Genomic DNA, 27,358 nt, shown 5'->3' on the forward strand with positions numbered 1-27,358 from the left:
GGTCCCACTCTCTTTGGGCCTCGGTCTTCTCAGTGGTAATATGGGTAATTTTGCACGAGCTTAGTGTATCGAAAATGGTCCTGTCGGAGTACTCATAACTGCCAGAGTTTATGCTACCTGGCGAATCCTGGGATCGGGAAATCTGTTGAGTTACATGTTAAGGGTAACCCTTTCCTTCCCTTCTCCCAGTCCTGTGCTTAAATATCAAATCTACAGCTCTCCCTTTTCAACATTTTCACCATTCATGCGTGAAGTTGAGGTGCTTACCCCTTGGTAAGATGCACTACCTTTGTGTCCTGGACCTTCAGCCCCAGTTCTGGAAACAGTGGTCAGATCACCACTGACCTTCTTTTCAGCCAAGACAGAGTTCCTTGCCCCAGCATGTGAGGAGCCTGCCTTCCCCCCACTCCTCTGCATGAGACCCAAGAGGAAGTTTTGATTTCGCTCACAGCATGTATCTGACCAAAGAATGTCTTGAAGCAGCCCAACTGTATCCCCGCGCTTTTAAGTCTTAGAACTGCCTGGGGATGGCCCTCGGGGATCCCAGGACCCCTGTCCAGCTGTCCCTCTGGCTTCATCGACAAACCACTGTTTCTCCAGCTGACGGGTTATGAGAGGGCCTGGGAAGCAGTACAAGGGTGTTCAGGGGACAGAGAAGGAAGGCGGGGCAGACATCCAGGCCCTCAGCACCCAGAGCACTGCCCCCACCTGCTGAGTTACTCTACTGACACTGCAGCAGGAGTGAATGCCAGATTGGGTCCTGGGAGTTTTGAGTGCTGATCAAGGAGGAGGTGAGGAGGAGGAAAACCCAGGCAAAGGTTGCTGGAGGCTGGAAGTGTGGGCTGAGAATCCCTTAATACCTCTCGCCCCTTGGCTGGTACCACAGCATCCAAGATACATCCTAATGAGTTCAGCCTGTTGAAATCACCTGCCTAAGGGTCAGGTGATGGTACGGCTTCCCCACCGTCCCTTCATGTCTTCAGAAATAGTTGCGCCCTTGTGTAGTAATCAGGTGTCAGCCTCTACCTTCCTGACCCTTCTCAGAGGCTCCATCTGTAGGCTCAGTGCCCTCCTGTTCCTGGGCCTTGGAAGGCCCGGCAGGGCCCCTGCCCAGTAGCTCAGCTCCCCACTGCAGAAGCAGCTAGGACCCGTCCTCGCTCAGTTCTCCTAGCCCCCGACTCTTGGTTCCTTAAGTTCTCTGCTGCAGCCTGGAGGCCTGAATGGCCTGCCACTCAGAACCAAGCCCGATGTGCATTGCCAGGGTGGCTGGAGGAGACTATACACGACTGCCTTGCTCCAGGCCAATTTCTGCTCCCTGCTTCCTGAGCTCCTGTCCTCAGCTGGAGGCGATGCTTGCAAAGGCCAGGTGGATTGTATCCCAGTGGGCCCTGCTTAAAATACTTCAGAGGGCAGTCTCAGATCCCTGCCCGGGTGGTGTGAGGAAGGGAGGTGTTTTATAAAAATTTTTAAATCAGTGTGGAGACATCAAGCAAATTCTGGCCCTGAACCCTCCACTCCCTCCTGAGCTCGGTGTGTCAGTATGTTATCAGTGGTGTTCAGGGGCCCAGGGGAGATGCCTGAATTTTTCAGAAAAGCCTGATGTGACAGTCACTGCTGGGACTCCTTTGCTTTCTACTGCCCATCCCAGCCTCCTTGCCCTTGGGGTTGGGGAAGGGCTGCTGAGGGGTTCTCTACCCTCCGCAGAGGCCCCCAGCAGGACCGAGCCCTAGTTGTCTGCGAAGGCAACCTGGTCATTCATGCACTCTTTTTTGGCTTCTTCCTGGTCCCTGTCTCACTTTCCCACTCCCTTACAGGTGCTTGCTGGGGTCATTTTCTGAACAGATCTATTTGCATGTAAGTCCTTTCACACAGTTGTCTGTGGGTGAACCCAGGCTCAAACACTGGGGCGAGCAGTACTGGGCCAGGCATTCTTTCAAGGGCTCTCTCTGACTCTCTCTCCAAACCCATTCAGTCCTCATAACAATGCTGTGAGGCAGGTGCTGTTGATATTACTCCCCTTTCACAGATAAAGAAACTGAGGCACAGAAAGGCTGGGACACTTGCAAAGGTCACACAGCAAATAAGTGGGGGAGGCACGATCCACATGAGCTGTCTGACCTCAGAGCCACACTCTTTTTTATTGTTATGTTAATCACCATACATTACATCATTAGTTCTTGATGTAGTGTTCCATGATTCATTGTTTGTGCATAACACCCAGTGCTCCATGCAGAATGTGCCTTCTTTAATACCCATCACCAGGCTAACCCATCCCCCCACCCTCCTCCCCTCTAGAACCCTCAGTTTGTTTTTCAGAGTCCATCGTCTCTCATGGTTCGTCTCCCCCTCTGACTTACTCCTCTTCATTCTTCCCCTCCTGCTATCTTTTTCTTTTTCTTTTTTTTGAACATATGTTGCATTATTTGTTTCAGAAGTACAGATCTGTGATTCAACAGTCTTGCACAATTCACAGCGCCCACCATAGCACATACCCTCCCCAATGTCTATCACCCAGCCACCCCATCCCTCCCACCCCCCACCACTCCAGCAACCCTCAGCTTGTTTCCTGAGATTAAGAATTCCTCATATCATTGAGGTCATATGATACATGTCTTTCTCTGATTGACTTATTTCACTCAGCATAACACCCTCCAGTTCCATCCACGTCGTTGCAAATGGCAAGATCTCATTCCTTTTTGATGGCTGCATAATATTCCAGTGTGTGTGTGTGTGTGTGTGTGTGTGTGTGTGTGTGTGTGTGTGTGTGTGTGTGTATATACCACATCTTCTTTATCCATTCATCTGTCGATGGACATCTTGGCTCTTTCCACGGTTTGGCTATTGTGGACATTGCTGCTATAAATATTGGGGTGCACATACCCCTTCGGATCCCTACATTTGTATCTTTGTGGTAAATACCCGGTAGTGCAATTGCTGGATTGTGTGGTAGCTCTATTTTCAACTGTTTGAGGAACTTCCATACTGTTTTCCAGAGTGGTTGCACCAGCCTGCATTCCCACCAACAGTGTAGGAGGGTTCCTCTTTCTCCGCATCCCCGCCAACATCTGTCGTTTCCTGACTTGTTAACTTTAGCCATTCTGACTGGTGTGAGGTGGTATCTCATTGAGGTTTTGATTTGGATTTCCCTGATGCCGAGCGATGTGGAGCACTTTTTCATGTGTCTGTTGGCCATTTGGATGTCTTCTTTGGAAAAATGTCTGTTCATGTCTTCTGCCCATTTCTTGGTTGGATTATTTGTTCTTTGGGGGTTGAGTTTGATAAGTTCTTTATAGATTTTGGATACTAGCCCTTTATCTGATATGTCATTTGCAAATATTTTCTCCCATTCTGTCGGTTGTCTTTTGGTTTTGTGGACTGTTTCTTTTGCCGTGCAAAAGCTTTTTATCTTGATGAAATCCCAAGAGTTCATTTTTGCCCTGGCTTCCCTTGCCTTTGGCGATGTTTCTAGGAAGAAGTTGCTGCGGCTGAGGTCGAAGAGGTTGCTGCCTGTGTTCTCCTTTAGGATTTTGATGGACTCCTGTCTCACGTTTAGGTCTTTCAACCATTTGGAGTCTATTTTTGTGTGTGGTGTAAGGAAATTGTCCAGTTTCATTCTTCTGCATGTGGCTGTCCAATTTTCCCAACACCATTTGTTGAAGAGACTGTCTTTTTGCCATTGGACGTTCTTTCCTGCTTTGTTGAAGATTAGTTGACCATAGAGTTGAGGGTCCATTTCTGGGCTCTCGATTCTGTTCCATTGATCTATGTGTCTGTTTTTGTGCCAGTGCCATACTGTCTTGAGGATGACAGCTTTGTAATAGAGCTGGAAGTCCGGAATTGTGATGCCGCCAGCTTTGCTTTTCTTTTTCAACATTTCTCTGGCTATTTGGGGTCTCTTCTGGTTCCATACAATTTTCGGATTATTTGTTCCATTTCTTTGAAAAAGGTGGATGGTATCTTGATGGGGATTGCATTGAATGTGTAGATGGCTCTAGGTAGCATTGACATCTTCACAATGTTTGTTCTTCCAATCCATGAGCATGGAACGTTTTTCCATTTCTTTGTGTCTTCTTCAATTTCTTTTGTGAGTATTTTATAGTTTTCTGAGTACAGATCCTTTGCCTCTTTGGTTTAATTTATTCCTAGGTATCTTATGGTTTTGCGTGCAATTGTAAATGGGATCGACTCCTTGATTTGTCTCTCTTCTGTCTTGTCGTTGGTGTATAGGAATGCCACTGATTTCTGTGCATTGATTTTATATCCTGCTCCTTGACTGAATTCCTGTATGAGTTCTAGCAGTTTTGGGGTGGAGTCTTTTGGGTTTTCCACATACAGTATCATATCATCTGCAAAGAGTGAGAATTTGACTTCCTCTTTGCCGATTTGGATGCCTTTGATTTCTTTTTGTTGTCTGATTGCTGTGGCTAGGACTTCTAATACTATGTTGAATAGCAGTGGTGAGAGTGGACATCCCTGCCGCGTTCCTGACCTTAGGGGAAAAGCTCTCAGCTTTTCCCCACTGAGAATGATATTCGCTGTAGGTTTTTCATAGATGGCTTTTATGATGTTGAGGTATGTACCCTCTATCCCTATACTCTGAAGAGTTTTGATCAAGAAAGGATGCTGTACTTTGTCAAATGCTTTTTCTGCATCTATTGAGAGGATCATATGATTCTTGTTCTTTCTTTTGTTAATGTATTGCCTCACGTTGATTGATTTGCAGATGTTGAACCAGCCTTGCAGCCCAGGGATAAATCCCACTTGGTCGTGGTGAATAATCCTTTTAATGTACTGTTGGATCCTATTGGCTAATATTTTGGTGAGAATTTTTGCATCCATGTTCATCAAGGATATTGGTCTGTAATTCTCCTTTTGGATGGGGTCTTTGTCTGGTTTTGGGATCAAGGTAATGGTGGCCTCATAAAATGAGTTTGGAAGTTTTCCTTCCATTTCTAATTTTTGGAACAGTTTCAGGAGAATAGGTATTAATTCTTTTTTAAATGTCTGATAGAATTCCCCTGGGAAGCCATCTGGCCCTGGGCTTTTGTTTGTTGGGAGATTTTTGATGACTGCTTCAATTTCCTTAGTGGTTATAGGTCTGTTCAGGTTTTCTATTTCTTCCTGGTTCAATTTTAGAGCCACAACTCTTAAGAGGAAGTCTCCCTGTTATCTGGCTGAGGAAATCGAGGCACCGAAAGGCTAAGGTGCTCGCCTAAATCACACAGCTACACATTGAGGTGCTAGGATTACAGTTCCAGTGCTGGGACGCTTAGCTGCCTTGCTTGCCTGCTCCTCACGCTTATCCTGGTCTGTGCCCTCACTGGGAGGTGCTGGGCGCCATGTTGCCCCATGGGCCGCCTGTGTTCTGTGTACCACACACAGCGGGCAGAGCCTGCTGGATCGGCACTGCCTGGCTTACTTATGTAAGGTGAGATCTGCTGACTGAAGAAAACCAGGCGCCCACGAAGATATGCATCAAGTGTTCTTCTCTGAGCCATCGGTCCTCCATCCTGCCAAGGGTGCCGCTGCAAGAGGGGGTGACTGTCTCCTGGTGTCGGGGGCCTGTACCTGTACAGTCCTCTGCTAAGCATGGAGATCAGAGATGGCCAGGGAATGGGTCCTGGGGTCACCAGCAACACTAGCTGGGCAGTCACTAGGTGTCAGGCCTCTCCTGGGGTTTCGGGGGCAGGGGATATCATGGGTGGCTGCTTCCAGCTTGTCACCCCTTGCTCAACGAGGGAGCGAGGGAAGGGATGCCACCTTGCAGGGTGTGGGCTGGAGAATGAGCACCTGTGCCAGGTGAGAGGAGAACATTCCCATTTTCCCGACAGGGACATCTGAGGCTGGGAGAGGTTGTGATCTGGTGCAGGGTGACACAAGGGGAGAGTGACACGGGTGCAAGGGCAGGGCTGGGATTTGGGGCTTCCTGATGGCACATCCACACTCTTGCTCTCCCATCACCAAGCCAGGATTGGAAGCAGGGGGAGCTGAGGGTGTGGAAGGCCAGGGGAGGTGGGTAGCTGGCAAGGGGATGTCACCGGGTGTGGCTGGAGTGAGGACAGGGCCCTGATGAGGGGGAGGTGTCGCACGGCTGTGCTGCCCTTCGCTGGGTCCCATGAGTCCAGGCTGCCCTCTCTTCTACTCAGAGGTCTCGTATGTATTTGAAGACAGTTTTCCTGTAGCTTCCCCAGAATTGTCTCTTATGCAGGCTGAACGTCTCCCTCCTCCTTTTGTCCCTCTCATGACAACACAGTAAACCTTTGGGAAAGACAGCAGTGGTTCTCTACAACCCTTCCAGAATGTGCTGTCCAGGGCTCCCTCAGGCACCCGGGGCTGACTGCCCCACAGAGAGCTGAGGGCATTTGTCACCTGCCCACTCCATGATTCCTATCGGTGTGGCCAGGTCCCCATTCTCTTCCCAAGGGCCAGCCATCAGTTGAGGCCCTCCGTCTGGTTCCAGCTGCCAGCCCCTGGAAACTGGACACGGACTGCTGGTTTTCCTGGATAGGTGCAGGCTTTGTCACTTGGCCTTGTTGCATTTGGCTTTGGCCTGCTGGAGATCCAGCTGTCCTCCTTCAATCCCTGCTCCCCTCCCCCTTTGCACGTGTGAACTGCTGCTTCTAGGAACCTCCGATCAGACCCTACTGAGAACGTGCAACAGTACAAGGGTTATCACATCAGTTTTTATCAGGAGCATTTATCTCAGAGGTTCATCTCTTCTCTCTGTTCCTAACAGCTCGGGCTGACTCTCAAGTCCTCAGGAAGGGGGGGGGGGCAGAGACCTCAGCAGGGGGGTGTGGGGGGTGGCACCTGGGACCCTTGGTGTGAGGCCTCCCAGCTGTCCCATGGGGCATTGCCAGGGGACAGAGAAGCTGACTGGATTGGGAAGGGGCCACTTTGCAGAGTTCTCACGTACCTGCAAAGCTTATCTCCTGATCCCTCATGGTATTCGCAGGTTTTGTTAAAACAGCAAGGGGCAGACCAGCTCCCCCCCAAAAAGACAAGACCTCCTCCCTCTGCCAGCATCTGTAGTGTGTTCTCCTGCCCCAGGCAGGTCAGGGAAGGGGTGGGGGGGTGGGTTGGGGAATGAACACCTGTGCCAGGCGGGAGGGAGAGGTCCTGGGGAGGGGGCCATGGCAGCTCGTACCCCATCTCTCACTCTCCCCACTGTGTCCAACAGCAATGTTTCTCAAACTTTGGGAAGCATCGGAATCATATGGAGGGCGTGTTGAAACACAGTCTGGGCTCTGACCCCAGACATTAAGACTTGGTAGCTTCTGGGGTAGGCCTGAGAGTCTGCATTTCTACAAGCTCCCAGGGGTTGTTGCTGTTGGTCCTTGGGCCATGTTTTGAGGAGCAGCGTCCTGTAGGGGAAATCAGTGGTTCAGGAAGAGCTTTCCTGCTTCACTGTCCCAGAAAGGGCAGGGCCAAGCTCACCATCACCCTGTCATTTATTTACCCACCAAATATTTACTGAACGTTTACCCTGTGGCTTGAGCTCGGAGTACAGCAGGGAACGGGGCGGTTGTGGTTCCCTGCCTGAGGGCATGTACACTGTCTTGGGGCACAGATATTAAACACTTGAATCTCAAAACTTCCCTTAGAGGAAGGCTGAGCAGAAATCATTTCCCCTCTTTTTCAGGTGAGGAAATAGCATTGTGGAGAGGTCACATGACTTGCAGAATGGAAGTGGCAGAACCTGAGCTCAGGACATTACTCAAAATGGGGCTGTGGCACCATGGCGGTGAGTCATCTCTACTTTATGGGGTTGGGTTTAGGGCGCTGAGCTTTATGGGGTTGGGTTTAGGGGGCCGAGCTACAGGCCCCGGTGTCAGTAGGGGGCCTCACCCTTATGTATGGATGGAGAGCTTGACAGATAGACAGACACTTCCATTCCCACACCCACGATTCTCAGTTCCCAAGACCTACATAACTGCAGGGTTTCACAGTGACTCACTTCCCTTCCCTTCCTCCCTGTTCGCTAATTCCTCTACTTTCATTTCCCCTATTTGTTTTTCCTAGGCTCTGGCCTTTCCTCAGTGTGATATCTCCTCCAGGGTGGGATGCCTCCCCCAACCAAGATGGCAGCCTCATCTCCATGGCAATCCCCGGAGACTTTGCCTTGGAGACCCAGTTGCAAATTACGAAGCCCCTTTCCTGAAGCCTGGACCAGCAAGATCTCTGTTTGAGGATGGGGTCTGTGGGCCCCATGGCCGGGAACTCTCGGCTCACTCCACCTCTGCACACTCTAGCCAGGCACCGCAGCCAGCCCTGATCAGACGTGGTGAGAGGAGTTTTCCCCTGAGTCAACAGTCTTGCTTCTCTGTTCCTCTCATGCACCTTCCAGAAGGCCCTCAAGCTCTCCAGGGGCAAGATGGAACAGCTGGCCCTGACCCCCGCTGGATCAGCCAGGCTCATTTTTCTGATCTCCCATCCCAAAGATTGCTCTAGCCAAGGACCGTTGTAGAAACAAACAGATCTGTTCCCCCCAAAAGATCCTTTATATGTTTACAGATTTTAAAAGCATATCATTTATGGTAAATTTCAAGGATGTAAAAATTGTGGCCATGTTGATGAGAAGATATTTTATTGCAGTGGATGGAAAATACACAAAACCATAGCAATTTCCCCAGAAGTTCAGATGGTAGAGATTCTGTCCAGAGTGGCCACCAAGCACGGAGAGTGTGTGCAGGGATTATCTCATTTAATTCTCCTGACAACTCCCTGGCGAAGTTGCTCCTGCCACCCAGGTTTACAGAGAAAGAAACTGTCCAAGAACAGGCAGCGGGCAAAAGGCAGAGAGAGGATTTGGAGGCAGGACTCTGCTCCCAAAGTGTGTGCACCTTCACCCACACCTGCCTGCCTCTGATTTTGCCATTTGACCTACATCAGGAATAAGCCCCGAGGCAGAAATTTCAGGTCATCAAGAAAGTTATGCCTTCCGTGCAGAGCAGAAGCTGATCCATTAAAGAGTTACTCCGCTGCTCTTTTACTTTCCGTTCAAAATAAAATATAACACAACACTCAGATATTATCACTGTGCCTGAGTGGTTTTAGCCCTCTACCTGCAAGATGGCTCTGGGCAGATCTAGATACCCCGCTTTTTTTTTTTTTTTTGAGATTAGACACAAAGGGGTAGAAGATTGCATTTTCTAAAGTTGCCTGCAACAGTATCTGCCATCCACGTAGTCTTCTTCCAGTGGAATCTTGACACCCCTTCCCTTGAGGAGGAGGGTCTACATCTCCCCCGCATGCAAACCTGGAAAGACTTTTGTGATTGCCTCGGCCAAAAGAGAATGGTAGAACTGTTGCTGTAGGACTTCAGAGGCCAGACAATAAGACTGTCATGCACTTCCTCCTGGCTTTCATGGCACACTCACTCTTGGAACTCAGCTGCCATCTTGTGAGGAAGCCTATATCGTTGTGTGCAGAAACCACATGGAGAGGCCAAGGAAGGTGTCCCAGCTGACAGCTGCATCATCTGCCAGGCACGAGCCAAGATACCTCCAGATGCTTCTAGCCCCCACCTGTCAGGTCACTCTCAACTTTGCATCTTCCCAGCAGAGGTCCCCAAAATCATGGAGCAGAGACAACTCTCCCTGCTTTGCCCTGCCCAAGTTCTGCACCGCAGGACCTGTGAGTATCATAAAGTGGATGTTTTACATCACGGGGTTTGGGGTTGTGTGTTACGCAGCTGTGGTAACTGGAATAGAAGGTATTGGCTTACGCTCAGGTGTCTATCTCAAGGGGGATAGTCTTGTGGCCATTACTGCACCCTCTCTTGGAGCAGATGTGATTGGTAGGGATGGTGCCCCATCAGCCCCATGACTTCATTGGAGGCAGATTGGGTGGACAAACCCTTCCTTGTTCTTTAGTTACAATAAATTAATATATTTTACTTGCTTCCTTGTTTATTACTTCCCATTGGGTAGAATGTTGTTGCCCTGTGGACGGGATATTTTTCCTGTTGTGTTTGTTACTGTATTCTCAGAGTCCAGACTAACACTTGGTACTTCGTAGTTGTGCAATAAATAATTATTGAATGAATGAGTTAATGAAGTTGAAACTTCAAGTGGGCACAATTTTTGGTAATGATTCCTCAGGAGAATTCTGTTAACTTTCCACAGGCCAGTTGTTATGATAATGTAACATTAATTTCTGGGCAATGTCTAGCTCACACTGTGGTGGGAATTTCTTAAGAATCGTAGTAGACAATAAGATAGAGAAGAGATGAGAAGAGAGAATAGTTAACGGAATTAAGAGTTAATAGTTAAGAATGGGTGAGAGTCCCAACATTTTCTCTAAATTAAAAAAATCATTAAATGTATATGAGTGGTGGGGGGCTTTGGGTGTAAACTAAAGAGTTTGTTCAAGATGTTTCTGGACTTTCTCTAAAGGAATGTAGAATCAGTCAACAAATAAGAATCGATTCAAGCAAACTTTGTTGCCTGGCATGTTCTGGGTGTCATGGGGTCCACAAACAAGTGTAAGGTGGGGACACTGTCCTCGAGACAGCGTTGAGTCCAGCTGAAGCCTGTGAGGCAGCCAACCCAGGTAGGCAAGTGAGGCCCAGGGGTAAAACCGATCGGGTTTCAGCAGCTGAGGTTCCTGAGGATGAAGGAATATCAAAGAGGACTTCTTGGAGGAGGAAGGTCCAGGCAGGCAGGCAGCTTCCCCAGGCACTGACTTAGAGGAACACTGAAACCCCATAGGGATTTATCAGAAATCTGCCTGTTAACTCAGGTTTCCACCTGTAGATTCTCACAGAGCTGGTGGAAAGGAAATTCATGTCCTTTTGTCAAAATACTCTTAAACAGGTAAGTAAGTACTTACATAGGTAATACCCTTAAATAGAAAGAAAACCTTCTCCTCCCTAGCATGGGCACATGTCCTGGAGGGTAGGGGCTAGGGGGTAATATTGTGATGTACATTGCAAGTTGCTGCGTCCACTGGCCTGTCTGGGGGGGGGGCCCTGGAGTGGGCATTGCCGGTCATTCCAGATTCTGAAACCAGCTAATGCACAACAAAGGGCTGTTTACCAAGATCGTAGCTGCAAGCCTTTAAATGTCTCCTAAACAGAAAGAACCTACAGAGAGAACAACAATACAGAGAGACTTGTCTGCTCCTCTGCTGCTGGCGACGGAGGGGTGTGCGCTGGTTCTCTATGACATGCCCGAGAGGAGAACCAGGAGAGGAGAGACCATTCCAAAGAAACTAGGGTTCTGTTTGCTGCATGAAATACGACTCCATTTTTATTTGTGGGGAAACAATTTTCTTCCCATCCTAAGTTGACATTAAACGAATACTGGAAGATGATTAATTTGAAGCCTGCCCAGTGTTTCTGGTCCGCACTGCAGACAGGACGGTCTCTGCCAGGTCACATTGTCCTGTTGGTAAGCCTAAGAAAACATGGCGGATAACTTCGGAAGCTCCCAGAGGCCACGATTGGTGCTGTGGCCAGGGTGAGCACACCTGGAGGAGTGACTGTCAGTGCATGTCCTGGAAGGGCCCAGGAAGGCACCAGCTTGGTGTCTCTGTCTATGGTCTTCCTGGCTGTTCCTTCTTTGACCAGTTCTGTTCCATTCTTCAAAAAAGTATCTTTCTAAGTGCAGCCTTGAGCAGTGCTGATCCACTGGGACCAGCAATCTCAGTGGCCGCCCAAGCTCGGTACTTGATGCCACACCACCTCCTGGTGGCCTCTCGTCATATGTTTCCGGGGCTTTCCGAATGTCAAGAACAACTTTCCCAGGGGCTACTGTGAACTGATAACTTATCACCCAAACGGGAGCCTTTATCTAGGTGGGACACCAGGAAGACAGGTGTAAGCTAGATCTGTCCCAAGGACACGTGGTCCCTGTACCTTGGCACCTCCCAGGTACTGGCGTGTGCATTGTGCCACCTGCTGTCACGTGATGGAGGTGGGCACCAGGGAGCGATGCTCTTCTGAATGTCTGTCAACAGATCAACGGTACTTTCTCTGCCAGGGTGAGGCATCTGGTTCATGCCAGTTCGCCACCAGTCTTGGATCCTTTGGATCCAACACTCAGAGATACACTGAGTGTTCGTGTAGCTGGCTGCGGAGTCTGATGGTCTCAGCTCTGTGCTCCCAGGCTGTGTGACTGGGGAGCAGTGACTTTACCTCCCCAAGCCTTAGTTTCTTCTAGTGTGAAATGGGGTGCCAATTGTGTGTCACATGTTGGGAGGAGGGACTGAGATGCATGGGTAGAGATTTGGGATGGAGCCTGGTGCCCCTGTTGTTGCTGGGGCAGGATGCTGCTAACCTTATGGATGACATCACTGGGTCCATCAGAATCCCTGACATCAGACACACGCCCTTTTCCTCACACTGTTTTCAGATGTAAACCAGGCGAGCCGAACAAACGTGGGCTCTGTTTTATGGAAGGATTTGGGGAGTGAATATTTAGGGCAAGAGCTAGCCTCCACCTCTCCCATGTTATCCTCTGATTTGACTACCTGATCTCCTGTGAGCCCTCAGCACATGTTTCTCTCCTGAAGGACCCCCGTTTTCCTTTGCCTGGGGGGCTTCTAGTCCTTCCCCAGATGCCAGCTTCAATGTCACTTCCTCTGTGCTCCTGTTCCATGCTGGAATCCCCCGAGCACCAGGAATGGCTGAGCTCCTGGTGATCTCAGCTAGATGCCGAGCTCTGTTGGGGGAGACCACCCTGCCTGGTCCTCCCCTGTCTCCCCAGCACCTGTATGGAAGTCTGGCACAGAGGGGGTGCTCATATATTTTGTCCATGAGAATTTGCTCCACGAGGATTCTTCTCAAGCAAATCTGTCGGAGAACACAGATTTTACTTCCCGAGACTTCTACCGGCTTCTTCTGAGGAGAGTGGGTTATAGCACCACAGGAAGTGGGATGCCTTGGCCTGGGGTAAGTGGGTATTGTGATGATTAATGTTCTGTGTCAACTTAGCTGAGCCACAGTGTCCAGATATTTGGTCTCTTTTCTGGATGTTTCTTTGGAGGTGTTTTTGGGGAAGAGATTAACATTTAATCAATGGATTGCCCTCCATAATGTGGGTGGGCCTCATCCAATCAGTTGAACACCTGAACAGAACATAGACTGACTCTCTTCCAGAGAGAGGGCAATCTGCTGGCAGATTGGACTGGAACTGCAACTCCTCCTGAGTCTCCAGCCCGCTGGCTCTATCCTGTCAGATTTTAGACTCACCAAGCTTCCAAATCAGGAAAGATATTGAAGAACTCTCAGGAGGGACTTCCTCTCTCCTTCTCCACCCACCATCCATCTGAAATGCTTTCCTTCCTTGGGAGGTACAGTGAAACAATTATTTTTTTTTAAATAAGTGTATTTATATTCAGGGCTTGCTACCTATATGCTTGTCTTCACTGGACATTTTTCTAAGAGTTGCCTGGTGTCCTTGGGTGGGGATGGATGGAATGTATTGTACATTTCCCACTCGTGTTTACAAAAATATTTCTATTTAATGGCTTTTCATTTAGCAGCAGGGGCTTGAGAAACAAAATCAGGTCGTTCAGTGAGGAATGGGCAGATAATCATGCCTGCTTGTCTATCTGCATGTGGACACGATATGCCCAGGGTCCCCAGACACACACACACGGACAAGACAAGCAACTTTAGTCACTACATCCAGACAGATACGACCCCAGATGAATGTCAACCTTTTATTGATAACAAAGCAGCAATGTTGGGGGATGTTTCCAAGACCCCAAGTGCAGGCCTGTCTCCATGCCAGTGTGTGTGTGTGTGTGTGTGTGTGTGTGTGTGTGTGTGTGTGTGTGTGTGTGTGTGTGTGTGTGTGTGTGTGTGTGTGTGTGTGTGTGTGTGTGTGTGTGTGTGTGTGTAGTGATCTGTGAGGCTGGGAGGTCCAACCCTGCAGAGGCAGGAATACAGAGACAGCAGAGCCTTGGAGAGGCCGGGTGCTGGAGAAGAGTCCTCACAGGCTCAGCTCCCAGGAACAGCAGGTGCTTTGGGGCTCAGGCAGTGGCTGGGGGCTGCTGCACCTGCTATGCTGGGCTTTCAGGAGACTGCTATAGCCACGGGCACGTCCTCAGCTGGGTCCAGGTACTGGAGTCGGGAGAGGAGGTAAGAGCCAGGCTACTTGCCTTCAGTTCGTCCTGAAGCCCCTGCGATCCCATGATCCTTTCAGATCCTTCCGAGCCTGCTCCCCTTTGACCCAGGCCTCCCCCTTGGCAGGCCAGGCAGCATTTGCCTGGCCCTCATACTGTGGGCTTTGCACTGAGTTCTGCTTCTAGCTGTGGCATCCCCTGGAAAGAAGGTTGCCCAGCAGCCATATCTGGATTCTAGAGCTGGCTGTGACCTCAGACTCAGAGCCTCACTCTCAACTGAGGCACGGGCATCATAATCCCTTTCCTGCCCCCTGGAGGCCTGTCATGAGGGCCAGGGGCATGAGCTGTTGTAGGCATCCTCTACAGCAGAGACTCAGCTTCCCAGAGGCATCACCCTGGAGGAATCCCCAGAGCAGCATCCCCAGCTTAGATCCAGAGGGGCTCGCCCTGGCCCCTGCATAGAGCCCCCCCACCCAGTATAGACCAGTGGGGCTCACCCTGGCCTTGCACAGAGGCCCCCCAGTGTAGATCCAGAGGGGCTCACCTGGCCTTGCACAGAGCCCCCCAGTGTAGATCCAGAGGGACTCGCTCTGGCCCCTGCACAGAGCCCCCCAGTGTAGATCCAGAGGGGCTCACCTGGCCTTGCACAGAGCCCCCCAGTGTAGATCCAGAGGGGCTCACCTGGCCTTGCACAGAGCCCCCCAGTGTAGATCCAGAGGGACTCGCCCTGGCCCCTGCACAGGAGCCCCCCCTCTCAGTGTAGACCAGTGGGGCTCACTACAGCCACTGCACAGAAGCCCCCCAGTATAGACTCAGTGGGGCTCACCCCGGCCACTGCACACTGGGTACAGGGGAGAGGTGTCTGTCCCCTCCCCCCACCCCAATGCTCATGTTGTCCCTCCTCCTTTTGCTTACCCCATCCAGGCTCTGGGGACAGGGTGAAGGTGCTCCTGTCCTGTCCCGCCGAGATCTCACTGGCCACGTGTAGCAGAAGGTGGCTCGGAGGCCCAGGAAGGTGGTCAAGGAAGTGATGCCCAGCTCCAGGATGGAGGAGAGCAGCAGCAGGACCAGGAGACTCTTGTGGGGCACCTGGGAAACCGGCAGCAGGAGGGCCCTCAGTCTGCACCCCTGGGAGTCAGACCAGGAAAGCACGCACTCGGCACTGGGCTGAAGACTGGTATGGGGATGGGTAAAGGAAGAGAAGCTTCCAAAGAGGGGGCAGTCATCAGCCATCGACTGAGCACCTGCTATGTGTTCATTTAAACCCCAATCACTTTCTGGGGTAGATGCTATTTTTAGCCCCATTTCACAGAGGATGAAAGAGGGGTTCAGAAAAACAGAGCCACATGCTTGTTAGGAAGAGCATCAGGTACTGTAAGTGACGAATCTCTAAATTCTACTCCTGAAACCAATATTATAGTATATGTTAACCAACTAGAATTTAAATATGAATTTGAAAGAAAAAAATAAAGTGATTAAAAAGTCAAAAAAAAAAAAGAAGGAAGGAAAGAAAAGAAAGAAGAAAGGGGCGCCTGGTGGCTCAGTCGTTAAGTGTCTGCCTTCGGCTCAGGTCATGATCTCGGGGTCCTGGGATCGAGCCCCGCGTCGGGCTCCCTGCTCTGCGGGAAGCCTGCTTCTCCCTCTCTCTCTCCCCCTGCTTGTGTTCCCTCTCTTTCTGTGTCTCTCTCTGTCAAATAAATAAAATCTTAAAAAAAAAAAAAAAAGAAAAGAAAAGAAGAAAAAGAAAGAAAGAGAAAAACAAAGACACCCAGCTGGTAAGTTAAAGCTGTCCAGTTCCAAATCCCACGTGATCAGCCACTCAGAATTCCCACAGCAAAAAGGGTAGTGTCCCCAGTGTATTTGGCATTAGATCCCTGGTGACCTCCATACCGGAGCTGGGGAGCGGATGGGAGGTGAGGTGGTGTAGACAGTGAGAGATTCTTGGCTGTGGAAGGGGAGAGAGGGAGGAGCACAGTTAGAGCTGCGGGGTCTCGGGACTTAGGAAGACAGGAAGGACGGAGGAGAGAGGGAAGGCGGATGCAGTACACAAGGGTCTGGGGCAGGGGGTAGGAGGAATAATTTGTACTTTCCTGGCAAGGAAAGCGTGGATGGGGCCATGTGAAGATTCCGGTACACTGGAGGTCACAGGCAGGATGGGGAGTCTTGGGACTGCGGGGGAAGGTCTGGGGTTATGGGCAGTAGGGTCAGGACAGGGCAGCAGCGGATGGTGTGTTTCTGCCTCCCGCACCCACGTGGTGTGTTGGACCCCACTGTGAAGAGTGGCCTGGTCCTGCCCGGTCCTTTCCTAGGACATAAGCAGACAGGACTGCAACCAGTGTTCCCACCCTCTGTTCTTGCCACGTGGGGGGCCATGGTGGTGACCGCACGATGTATCTGTGGGTCAACCTGCTGATCTGCCCTGGACCCCAATCAGGAGAAGGAGACACACACTGGTGAAGCCCAGTTACCTGGGTAAAGCCCAGAGCAGACAGATCTGGGTCAAGTTCTGCCTCCTGCACTCTGTAGGTATGTGAGCTTGAGCTAATGGATAAAGCATTCAATCCCATTCCCCAGTTCCAGCTTTGGTAACCAGTAACTCTGGGGAGTGGTTTCCAGGATTCCACGGTGCACAAAAGGGCAGGTGCCTGTTCTCTGGTCCCTCTACTGGCCCTGCCTGTTGGGGCGGAGGCACTCACCTGGGCGTACCTGCTGCCGGCAGTCAGCTCCACCACGAAGGTGCATATCCCGAGGCTGGAGCACAGCAAGCTGACCACGTTCATCCCTGTGCTGACCTTCATCTGCCCAGGAGATCAGAGCGTCAGTCACCACCTGGCCGGCAGGGGAGGGTGCTGGCCTCACGTGCCACATAGCACAGGCTTCCTTCATGGGCTTTTGCTCTGGGGACAACTGTTGACCTGCCCTGGGGGGACTAGGAGCTGATTACTAGAGGTAAGAAAGGCATTTCTGCTCTGACTGTGGAACCCCATGGGCCACAGATACCAAGAGCCACTGCTGGCCCTAGAGGACCGCTCGGTGCCCATGGCCCACATATGGCCCCTCTTTCCTATGAACGCGATGGGGATCTATTTGGAAATACGGTCTCTGCCAATGTAATCAGGTTAAAATGAGGTCATACTTGATGAGGGTGAGTCCTTAATCCAGTACGACTGGTGTCCTTATGGGAAAGGCGGAGACACCAGGGAATGCCCCCTGATGAAGGAGGCAGAGGGGAAGGAAGTGCTGTGCCAAGCCAGGGGAAGACAGGAAGTGCCAGCCCCCACTGGGAACTCAGGAGAGGCAAGGAAGGATTCTCCCCCAGAGCCTCAGAGAGAACGTGAGCCTGCCACCACCTTGGCATTTGGGGTGTCTGGCCTCCGGATTTGGCAGGCTATGAATTTCTGTTGTGTTTCAAGCCCCCCAGTGTGTGCTACCCCATTCTGGCAGCCGAGGAAATGAGCGCACCATCCCAGTGCTCCAGACTCAAAATCATGGCTCTGGGGCTTCTCAGGGGACAAATCTCCTCCAAAGTTCTGACCCAGCGGGCCCAGCGTGGTTAATGCCAGATGGGTCTGCCTTCCACCTGTCCCATCAGGGCCAACGTGGTGGCTGGTGTGGAGGACTGGCACATTTCCCCTGACAGGCATCGGTGGGTAATCAGGTGTTCACAGAAGGCAGGCAACTTTGACGGCCACTCTCCCTGCCATCTTGTGGAAAGGCTCCCATGAGGATCCACCTGCCTAGGAGGTTTTCCAGGGTGAGTCGCACCCGGAGGTAGAGGCAGGGGCTGAGAAACTCACCTTGGGAATCGTGCAGTTTGCCGTGCTGATCAGGGTGGCCGTGCCTGTAATGAAGAACTGCAGAGAGGCAGGAGGACTCGTGGCCCCCGAGAACCTGGGGTGGCCCCCCCCTCCCAGCAAGACCCTTGTGCTGGAAAGTTCCCTGGGGAGTTTGCCATCTGTGAAGGACTTACCCTGAGGGTGGACATCTATGGCTCATCACAATGTGGCCAATTAACAGGGAGGGACAGGGTTATGGCAACAGAGAAGGGCACACGGTCTCCCGCCAGGCTCTGCAGAGCTTGGTAGGACAGAATTCTAGAAGGTGACCACTAAAGATTCCTAGGTACCTCATCCACTACTTCTCAAGCGATCGGAGCATACGAGTAGCCTAGGCACTTGTTAAAACGCAGACTGAGGGTGCCTGGGTGGCTCAGTTGGTTAAGCGACTGCCTTCGGCTCAGGTCATGATCCTGGAGTCCTGGGATCGAGTCCCGCATCGGGCTCCCTGCTCAGCAGGGAGTCTGCCTCTCCCTCTGACCGGTCTTCCCTCTCGTGCTCTCTCTCTACCATTCTCTCTCTCTCTCAATAAATAAATAAAAACAAAAATCTTTAAAAAAAACCCAAAAAAACCGATTCAGTTCGTCTGGGGTGGGGCCAAGACTCTGCATTTCTAACAGGCTCCCAGGAGATGCTGGCCTCTGGTCTGGACACCACACTTTTGGGAAGGACCAGTCTCTTAATATGAAGGTGAAGAGACTAGGGCAGCTTCTTCCCTTGTCTCAGCCTAAGTCATGGGGCTGGGAAGTGATAAATCTGGGTCTAGAAAGCAGGTGTCTGACTTGAAGTCATGGGGGGGGCGCTTTTCCAGAGCAGGGGCTCTATTTCTTGACTTGTGTGCCAGATGTGGGACCCCCACACCCCACCCCACGAATCTTGCCTTTCTTCTTGCTTGGGCTAAACCTGTTGGGGCAGGGGCCCTTTTCCACCACTCCCTTCCTCCCTCACCCCACGTGTAGTGAAGCAACTGCAGCCTCTGGCTGACCACCCTGCAGCCCAGCTACCGGCCTTGGGTCACCCAGCCCTGCATGGGTGTGTGAGGCGGGGTGAGTGAGAGCTTCCCCTGGAGCTCAGGACAGTTTCACATGCTGCGTCCTCACCCCCATTTCAGACTCAAACTCTTCCCCAAGGGCCCAGGGAGGGAGCAGAGTTCCTCGTAGCCTTCCCTGGCTCCACTAGAAAGCCTGGCTCTGGCCGCCATTGGGCAGGGTCTCCAGGGTACTCACCAGCACTCCACCGGCCAGCAAGTACCAGTAAGTGGTGGGAAACTCCACAAATTTTGGGGCAGCAACCAGGATACCTCCACCGCTGATATGAAGCAAGCCAATAAGGATCTGCAGGGCCTGTGGGGCATAGGTGGAGGTGAGCTAAAGCCCTGGTGGTCCCTGGAAGGGCTCTTTCAAGGACTCAAGTGGTGGGGCTGAGCAAATCTTTGTCCAGATGTCACTGCCCAAAGGGATCTTAGACAAACCTCCTCATCCACCTCCTGACTTGGCGCTGGAGAGAATGAGTGCCTTGCCAAGATCACCCAGCCAGTTAGGGGCAGAGCCAGGGCCCCCCATCCCCAGCTGGGCACCACTGGTTTGCAGAACTCTTGAAGCCTTGGGTTAGGACCATCTTGGGCATCCAGCCTGGTCCTCTTTCGTGAGATATTATCAGTATGTGGGTTACCTCCAAGGGGCCAGGCTCCGAGTGTGCTAAGCACTCTATGCATCCAATCATGAAGCTGTCAGAAGCCCAGGAGGCTGGCACCCTCATCACTGTGATGCAGATGGGAAGCGCGTCCCTAGCCTGAGGTCTCCAAGCTGGACTCTGAGCTTGTGTGTGCCCAAGCACAAGGTCTGTGCTCCTTGCTCGCTATGTATGACATCTGTGTAAGCATCCTGGTGGTTTCAACCTCGCCTTCCAGAATGCTGGGTTGACTCCTCCTAGGCTGATTGCCCCAAATTTGTGGTCATTTGTTCCAAGCTGTGACCGGCCCCCTCCTAGGCTTCTTTGACCCTGAGAGCAGCACTGCGACTTTGCCTTCCGACATGCTGCATCTCTGAGTATCACCCAAGAGGGGCAGCTTCTCCCACGCTCCCTCTGCTCGCTCTATCCTCCACCGCCCATTGCAACAAGGTAAGTGAGCCCCCACCGGTGACCGCATGATTTGGGATTCAGCCATTGGGCTCAGCTGCTACTCTGACATCCGTGCCCGACAGACACCCTCGGCTCACACTTGCTGACCACTGACCAAGACCCACTCAGGTGTGGTAGAGAGAGCCACAGACAGGTGTGGGACATCAGAAAAGGAAAGTCAAGGGGAACCAGAGGGAAGCTGACTTCTTACCCCAGACTGGCCCGAGGAGGATGTCACCCTGCTCACTCTGGGCCTGCCACCCTCCAGGACGTGACGGCAGCCCCAGCCTTTCCTATTTTTCCGAGCTGGAGGCCATGCAGGGACAACCCTGCAGATCTGTCTTATTTTCCTGCTCCTTTAACTTTCTCACCGGAATATGCCTTTGGCCCTATAAATCCTGCCCACTACATAGCTGTTGGGATTGGTGGTGGCTGTTTTGGGTCTACCCTGGAGGGAGGGTCTGTGGGGACTGAGTGGTCCACTTACTCCCAAGGTGGTTGGCTGTCCCTGGAAGAAGAGGTCCTCCCTGCTTAGGTGGGCAGTCTCCGGGGTCTGGGGCAGCAGGGAGGACTCCTCTGGGCTCCGCCACGGCAGCCCTGGGGTCCCGGGGACAGGGGATATCACTCGCTGCTGCTCCCGGCTTGTCACCACTGATGAGCCGGCTTCCGACGGCAGCTGGGCTCGGGGCTGGGCTGCCTCCAGCTTGCCGGAGGGAGCTGGAGCTGGGGTCCTGGAGCCTGCCGGCTCAGACATCCTCGCCCCGGGCACCTGGGCACACACATAGGTCATCCGAGGATGAGGCAAAACATTCCCGAGCACATCCCCATTCCTGGGTCCCTGTTTCTCCAGCTGAAAAGCTTCATGGCCAGGAGAGGTCATTGGTAACACATGGGTGAATGTGTCATTTGTAGCAGTAGCAAAGGGCTACATGTCTGCAGAGAGTGATAGGTATGCATCTTAAACAGGGCTGAGTAGGAAATAAAAAGAAACAGAACGAGCCGTCACAATGCCGTCTGTGTAAATGAAATATTGCACTTGGAACAGTTCACAAACAAACACACACATTAAAACACACGGAAGTTGCTGCCTGGGGCTGGGGGATGAGGGCAGGGATGCAGGTACGGGTGGGGGCGGGGTGTGGCCCGGGACTGACCCCCCGCCCTGGGCTCACGCTTACCAGCAAACAGTTATAGTTTGTCAAGCCCAATCTCCATTTCGCTTTTGGGAGACAGAACTAGCTTGCCTGGATCACATGGTTAATAAAGACCAGAGCTGGCCTCCGAATCAGGCCAGCTGGCTACAGACCCTGAGCTTTTCCTGCTTTAGGGCACCCCTCCCATCCCCTGCTACCCCTGGCCCTTTACCTTCCTGCTCCGCCAGGCTAGTTAATAACACCACCAACTCCACAGTTCACACCTGTGTCTACAGCTCGTGAACCACTTATCTGGGTAGGTTCCGCTGCTTAATTATTAAGCATCCCCTGAGTTGTGTAGGGCTGGGAGTACCACATCCACTTTGCTCAGGTCAGACGGACGTAAATAGGGAGGTCTACACTTGCACCTGTGCCTTCTGAGCCCCCACATCCTGTGTTCAGTCCACTGCCTCATGCTGCCTCCCTTAGCAAAAGTGGGGGACATTATAAAAAAAACAACAGAAACCCAGAACACCTCAAGTTATGAGTGAGCTCAGGAACAGAGAGCTGGGAGGCCCCTGGAGTCTGAGAACTGCAGCTCTGAGCATTTACCTGACCGTGGGGCCCTCCATCAGCAGCCGGGGTGCCTCCTCACCTCCCCTCGGCCCACCGTGGCCCCTTCTCTGTCCCATCCTGCAGCCTCCCAGTGCCTGGCCCCTGCTCACGCCACCTTGACAGACAACCTGCTACCTTTTTCCTGCTCCCACGAGATGCTGCCCAGTCTTGATCGATCACAACAATCAGCTGGGTGCTTGCTAAAAATCACCAACACCGGGGCCTCACTGCTGGCCTAGCCTCCCCAGTCAGCCTCTCCTGGGGAGGTGCGTGGGAATCCCAGCCTTGAGTAACGCCCTCCTTCCACAGGTGGTCCCTCCACTCAGGCCAGTTTGCAGAACGTCGGCCCATCCATCCCTCCCTCCGGGCCTCCGGCCCCCGCTGCGTTGCTGCGGACCAGTGAGGTCTCCTGGCCGTGAGCTTCTGCACTGATGTCTCAACTCCCACATCTGAGCCAGTCAGCTGGCCCCTCTGCTTCCTCACCTCGAAAATGGAGGGCAATATCTGTCCCAGAGGATCCCGTAGGGTGAAACTCCCCGCTGAGTGCAGAGTCGACGCAGGGCCCGATCTCATGACCCCAAGATCATGACCTGAGCCGAAATCAAGGGTCAGGTGCTCAACCGACTACACCACCCAGATTCTCCATGTCTGAGGTCCTGCCTGGACTCTGCCAGTATTTCCACAGAATCTAAGTGCCGTACACTGAATGTATGTGTCTCCCCAAAATTCATGTGTTGAAACCTGACCCCTCATGTGATGGTATTTGGAAGTGGGGCCTTTGGGAGGTGCTCTGCCCTCATGAATGGGATTAATGCCCTTATGAAAGAGGCTCTAGCAAGCTCCCTCACTCCTTCTGTCATGTGAGGACACAGCAAGAAGACAGTCTATGAACCAGAAAGAGGGCTCTTACCAGACATTGAACTGGCCAGCCCCTGGATCTTGGACTTCCAGCCTCCAGAACGGGGAGAAATACATGTCTGTCGGTTAAACCACTCAATCTATGGTATTTCTGTTGTAGCAGCCCAACTAAGACATAAGCTTTCAGCAGGACTGGGGCTCAGCTGAGTTAACCAGTGAGTGTTCTAAGAGCCGCACTGGGATTCCAATAAATATGCTCCCTTGTGACCAGGAATGTTGCCCCTCTGATGCTTGGCTTCCTCATCTGTGTGCAGGGAGGATATCCTCCTGCCCGGCCCCCGTGGGTGCTGAATCAGATCCTGCCGGCTCCACTCTGCCCATCCAAGTTGGGGAGGGGGCCTGAGCCAAACCCCAGCCACACGGCTGTTCCCTCCTTCAGGCTTCCCCAGACACTGGCCGAGAGGAGGACAAAGTTAGCAGATGTCACTTTAATTCCAACATATTTATCAAGTGCCAGGGATACAAAGTTGGAAATATCCCAATAGGTCCCAGTCTAGCAGAGTTAACACCTCCGGAACAGCAACTGCCCGGATTCACTTTAAAAACGAAGAGATTGGCCAATCTTCTTAGAAAATGATTGGCCTCCAAAGCTGATTAATAAATAGGGTAGAGGATCCAGGAGAATCTCAGGGCAGGAGAAGGTACCCTGTGAGTGCCACGTGTCCATTATGAGGAAAGGGACAAAGATGGAGTGTTTCAGGAACCCGAGGGATGCTGACAAAGGTTCACAGAGAATAGGTGTTTGCTGGGATTTCCTTCCTGTGCTATCTCCGGAAGAAACATGGAGAGATAAGCCCCGGTGTCTGGTCCCCAGGGGCTTGTTGGGGGATCAATAATGAGTTCAAGTCCGATAATGAAGTTCAAGTCAGCTCTGCCGCTAACATGCTATGGGTTAATCCCTTCCCTGGGTCTCAGTTTCCCCGTTTGTAAAATAACGGGTTTGGGTTGGAATGATTAGCATTGTCAGAGTTCTGTGTGATGCTGTCAGCCCCGTGCCCATTTCTGGGGCGCCAAGGAGCTCCCCTGGCTCGTGCTACCACAGAGACAGAGAAGAATAAAGATCTTACTGCATGTGCAACTGGAGATGCCCGGGGAGCAGGGAGGCTGGCCAGGTCGCTGCAGTGCTCCCAGGGGATGGGTGCCGAGGAAGGGGAGCAGAGAGTTCCCAGGGGAGCCAAGACATCAGTTTGGAAATTCAGTAACTCTGCCAACAAGGCTCCGTCACCCTCCGGGGCTTCTAATCGGTACCCAGACCACAGCCGAGATTTGGTGAGAGTGGTGTCCCACTCTTGTGGTCTGGGTTCTTATACAGACAGTGACAGACCCCCCACTTGAAGGAGCTTGCGGTCCAGTGGGCAAGATGCCCACAGACCAAGGGGCAAGCGTCTGTGGGCCTGGACGTAGCTCCCTGATTCGTGGGGCTTGTCTGACTAACAAGGTCTTAACCTAATTGTTTTCAAAGTAAGTGACTTTAGGAGGGAAACCTCATTTCTTCTTGACTTACGCTTTCTTTCTTCATTTATGCCACTTATTTGGCTCCTGAAGAGCTGTGAGTTTGAGACCCTTAAAAATGAAGAGCCACCATGCGAGCCAGTGTGCGGTGGGGGATGAGGAGTGTGTGTGGGTTGGGTGGGGGCAGGCTCCGTGGAGGAGTATGTGGGCCTGGGAGCTTTCCAGGCAGAAGAACCAGACAGCGCAGTAGAGACACAGGGCATTTTGGAGGGATACCAGATGTGGCCGGAGCAAGACAGTTCTGGAAGGGAGAGGAGGCTGGTGCGATTCTAACAGCCATGGCCTCAGAGACCTCCCCCAGACTTTCCCCCTCTCCTCCAGAGAGCAGCCACTCGTCTGGGGCTGGTCAGCTGTCCTCTGGAATCACAGGTGACAGGGGCCCAGATCAATGTGGCCGCTGCAGAGCCCTCTGTTCCCTTCCTCCTCCAAACCCCCTCAGCCATGTCCCCCTGGATGAGACAGAGGGTCTGGCCCTGGGAACTGCTCTGAAGCAGTCTTTCCAGGATTTGGAATGGAAGCAAAAACGTGGTACAGAAAGCAAGCGGCAGTGGCCACAGGACGCAGAGAGGGGACAGGCCTGACCACAGGGAGGGCAGCAGGCCGAGGCTGGACGGTGTCGCTCTGCCCCAAGCCTGCCGGACGGGGGCCTGGAGCAGCCCCCTCACACTCGCGGGCCTCCGCTTCTCCTCTGCAGCGCTGGAACAATGAGGGTACTGGACGTAGGGCTCGCAGCCCCGACCCTGCACATTGCTGTCTGAAGGCCACGGGCAGGGGCCAGGGCTTCCCCACGGCCAACACAGAGAGGGAGAGGTGGGTAGGACCGCTTCTCAGGCCAGGGGGACGGGGCAGGTGACCCGCGGGAGAGACGGACTGTGCCTTTCTCCCGCATCCTCCAGACTGCAGCCTCATTCCTGCCCCCTGGAAAGGACAGACACGTCTTCGGAGAGGTCCGGGGAGAGGTCCAGGCTCTTCTCTCCGACAGAGTGAAGAGAGAACAGGGGCATAAGAGCAACTTGGAGTTTCAAGCGCTGCCCTGAACATGCTTCCACGAGGATCTCTGGGGGCAGGTTTGACCCATCAGATGGAGCCGTCTGAAGGGGGCTGGAGGAGGGAGGGAGGGCTGGGTGCCCGGCTAGGAAGTTCCAGTGGCTCTTCCTGGGGGAGATGGCAGGTCCGGGGACAAGGGAGGTGGTGTGAGGGTTCAGGGACGGTGGCCACCCAGGGACAGATCCCCAGCACCCCAGCCTGCAGGGCAGTGGGGGGAGAGGCTCGCGGGGCAAGCCCACCCCACACTGAGGGCGTGAGGGGCATCTCGGGGGTCGGCAGCATCTCGGTGGACACTTGGGCAGGAGCCACTATTCCAAGGATGAATCCCTGAACTTTCTACGTGACCCAGTGAAGCTGAGCAGACCCCCAGTCCTGACTGATAAAAGATACTCTCTTTCCCTATCAGCCAGATTTAACTCAAGACAAGTAAAAAAAAAAAAAAAAATAGAATGTTTTACTAGCTGCAGGTTCACTACCCTCTGGGGAGCTTTCTCATGTGCAAGGAGCAGGGGGAGACCCAAGAAAGAGGCAGCCCACTCCAGGTTGGTGGGTGATAATTTTAACACCAGCAAAGAGAACTTACAGATGAGGCTTGCCTTGGGCGGCACACCCACCCTCCAAATCTTAGAAGTTTATCAGGAGGCCCTAACTGGACTCAGTCACGTACAACGTGCAGGTGTTCTCAACATCACATCGCACCTCAAGGCTGTGGCCTTGGAGCAGCTTCTGGGGGCAGGAAGGTCAAATGGAACCCACATTCCAAGGACAGCGGTGGGGTGAGGAGCCTTCTTGTGCCGGGGTCCAGCTCCTGGGTCATTGACGGTCATGTCTGTTTTGATCACGTTCCCTAACGCTTGCCCACGATGCCCCTTTAAGTCCACAGGGGAGGGTCACGTGGGTCAGTGCAGGAACTTCCCCTGAAATCGTTCCGAGGAAGTTACTGTATTTGAGTAGGCGCACGCCAACACGGCTTGGGATGGAGAGGGGCAGCGACGGGGCAAGGCACGCCCACAGGCACCCTCCCCCCGCCACACACATACACACACCAGACACTCAGGCACACTCTTCTTGGGCCTTTTTTGCCCTCCTGTGTTGCGGTCTTCAGCCCACAGCTGCTCTTGCGCCCCGCAGGTGCCCCATGCTCCTCTGCGCACCCAGCGACCCCCTGTATTGCTCTTCTTTCCTCAGCTATCTGCACTGTCACCTTCCCGCATCCCCACGGAGCTGCACACTCCTACCTGTCCAGGTGGGCTGGCCCCGGCTTTGCTGGCCAGTGAGGCCCCGCAGAGTGTCTGAGGGCTCACCCCCCGTCAGGGCCACACGCAGCCTGACTCCGCTCTGCCTCAAGCCTGCTGTGCCACCCTAGGCAAGTCACTTAGCCTCTCTGAGCAGGGCGGGAGACTGACTTTGGGGAGAGTCCCGACCCACCCTTCGCAGGACTGAAGAGGCAAGAAGCTCCCAGTTACCAAGCCTTGAAGCCTTGAGAGCCAGGCACAGGGGCTTGTACCGGAGCAGATGAGCCAGAGGCATAATGGCTGGCTCCCACTGAGGCAGGGAATTCTCCAGACTTTGCATACGATGGTCTCAGAGAGATCTTCCCAGAACATAAATCAATGGCTCCCTATGGCCTACAGCACCCTCTGGAAGCCCAGGCTTCATTCTAGCACGGTTTCCCAACCTTGGCAACATTGGCCTCCGTGAGCAGACGCCCCGGAGTGAGCCTCCGTGGGATGGAACGTGCTGCCCCCTCAGTTGGCCTGTTTTGTATTGTTGAACTTTTTGACCCCGTGACTAAGACTGTCTTAGTCTGCTCAGGCCAGGTGGCTCCCACAGCAAATATTTATCTCTCACAGCTCCGGAGGCTGGTAGTCCAGGGTGCTGACGTGGTTGGGTTCTGGGGAGGGCCCCCCTCCTGGCCTGCCAGTGTCTGCTTCTCATCAAATCTTCACGTGGCTGGGAGCCGAGACAGGAGCGAGCTCTCCTCTGCCTCTTCCAAGGACACCCATCCCAGTCGCGAAGACCCTACGACCCTTGGGGCCTAATTTCCTTCCAAAGGCCCCACCCCCTAACACCCCACACTGAGGATCAGGGTTTCAACATAGG

The 27,358-nt window shown here is 52.8% G+C and overlaps 1 long non-coding RNA gene across 3 annotated transcripts; it reads left to right on the plus strand.

Annotated features, from left to right (window-relative positions):
• Positions 1-7,677: 7,677 nt before the first annotated feature.
• On the plus strand, positions 7,678-16,096 carry LOC114220511 (uncharacterized). Of its 3 annotated transcripts, XR_003611568.2 has the most exons (5): positions 7,678-7,744; positions 8,023-9,636; positions 11,080-13,296; positions 13,884-14,089; positions 14,998-16,096. It is a non-coding gene; the product is annotated as an uncharacterized LOC114220511 (long non-coding RNA). The 3 variants fall into 3 exon arrangements; XR_003611569.2 differs by lacking the exon at positions 13,884-14,089; XR_015766635.1 differs by lacking the exon at positions 14,998-16,096 and having other exon boundaries at positions 13,884-14,649.
• Positions 16,097-27,358: the final 11,262 nt, after the last annotated feature.

The sequence above is a fragment of the Eumetopias jubatus genome, unplaced genomic scaffold (genome assembly GCF_037043125.1).
Source record: "Eumetopias jubatus isolate StellerSeaLion01/CBP00866 unplaced genomic scaffold, mEumJub1_p1.0 scaffold_13, whole genome shotgun sequence".
Taxonomy (NCBI): domain Eukaryota; kingdom Metazoa; phylum Chordata; class Mammalia; order Carnivora; family Otariidae; genus Eumetopias; species Eumetopias jubatus.